This window comes from Metopolophium dirhodum, unplaced genomic scaffold (assembly GCF_019925205.1).
Source record: "Metopolophium dirhodum isolate CAU unplaced genomic scaffold, ASM1992520v1 scaffold13, whole genome shotgun sequence".
Classification (NCBI taxonomy): domain Eukaryota; kingdom Metazoa; phylum Arthropoda; class Insecta; order Hemiptera; family Aphididae; genus Metopolophium; species Metopolophium dirhodum.
In genome coordinates, this window is record NW_026869900.1 from 3,022 (window position 1) to 5,000 (window position 1,979).

The window sequence follows — 1,979 nt, forward strand, 5'->3', positions numbered from 1 at the left end:
GGCCGGTTTTGATCTAATAAAAGCGTTCCTCCCGCGAGCGACGCCCGAGGGCGCCGCGACGGTCGGAACTCTGTCGGCATGTATTAGCTCTAGAATTACCACAGTTATCCAAGTAACTTGGGTACGATCTAAGGAACCACAACTGATTTAATGAGCCTTTCGCGGTTTCACCTTAATGCGGCTTGCACTGAGACATGCATGGCTTAATCTTTGAGACAAGCATATGACTACTGGCAGGATCAACCAGGGATCTCGGTTTTACAACAACTGCGTCCCGTGACGGATCCCCGCGGCGACGCCGACCAAGGGGCGACGACGACGCGGACACTCGTCTCGGGACGCGTGCGTCCGAGCGCCGGTCCGCCCGTGGGCGAGCCGACGCCGAGGAAGGTCGAAACGACCGTGACCGGTATACGGTCACGGCGCACGACCGACCGCGGTTCGAGTGGGATACGTGCGCGGACGGGCGCCCGTAAACCGCGCGCTTCGGTCGACGCGAGCGCCGCACTGAGCACCCGCAGAACGCGGGGCGACTGCGGCGGCGGTCGCGTGCGGTAGACCGAACACACGCGGAGAGCGAGCGCTCGCCCGACGCGACGTGACCCGTGCGTTGACGAGAGTCGGGGTTAGCGCGTACGCCGTCCGTTTTCAGCGGACGGAGAATTACCGCGCTAGCGCCTCTCGCCAGGTTTATAACGGCCCCCAGCCGAGATCGTGGGGGAAGCCGGGACGCGACGCGAAGTCCGTCGTCCCGGGGCTTCGCCCCGGCGACCGCCGGGCACGGCGACGATGGCCGGCCGCGGCGGGAATGTTTTGGCGTCGAGAGCTCGTAACTTGCGGAACGGTAACGGGAGTCGTCATCGATTTTTGAAAAAAACGATTTGCGCGTCGGAGGCCCACCGGAAGGCGGGCCTGCGACGCCGGTTGAGTTTTGCCACTCGGCGTGCGAGATGGGTCGGTCGCCGAAACTTGGACGGATACCATCGAAGGGCACTGGATTGCTGACCATTCCGAAGACTGGGGCAGACCGGTGCGCGGCGATGGACGCGTCGGCTTCGGCGTCGCCCGTGGCTTTGCTGTCGTACGTGATTGGCGATCGGACGCCGGCGGAACGCCGACGACCGAGTCGCTCACAAATTTACAAAATCTCGAGTTTCACAATGTGCGACGGGGGTATTCACGCGTAGTGGTACACCCGAGTCGAAGGAACTTCGCCATCACCGTGCGTAGCGGTTAGCCGAGAATCGAAAATCCGTCAATCACCGTGCGTAGCGGTTAGGCGAAAATCACAAAATCCGTGCGTAGCGGTACGGCCGCGGATAAAGGATTACCGATTTAAATGTCGCGGACACCGGTGTCCTATAGTACTCGGAACGTACGACGTGAACACGTCTCGGGTACGTCGAGATCGAACCAACGGTTAACGAGTTATTGCACACGGAAAAACTACGTTCGAAAAGTTGAATTCGAAATCGTGTCGACGGACATCGCCGGGGCTGCCGTCATGTGCACCACCCCGGCACCGACGAATAACCGAGGACGTCGAGTGAAAAAAAAAAATCGAATTTTCACACACGGTGGTCCGTGCGACGAGACGGTACGGCGGGCGCGCAGCTCGGCGACGGTAATCACCCCTGTAACGTCGCGGTCAGCGCAGAAATTCTACGCGGTAAAGGTTTTCGGCAAAGGGGGATATCCCTGGACAACGACTCTGCGGTCTGCCCGTGATGAACGGTACGGTCGATGTCACCGGCAAACCGTGAAAACGGTTGACCGAGACCCCGCCGTCGGAATACAGTCAATCACAGTGCGTAGCGGTTAAGCGAAAATCAAATATCGGTCTATCTCCGTGCGTAGCGGTACGGCCGCGGATAAAGGATTACCGATTTAAATGTCGCGGACACCGGTGTCCTATAGTACTCGGAACGTACGACGTGAACACGTCTCGGGTACGTCGAGATCGAACCAACGGTTAACGA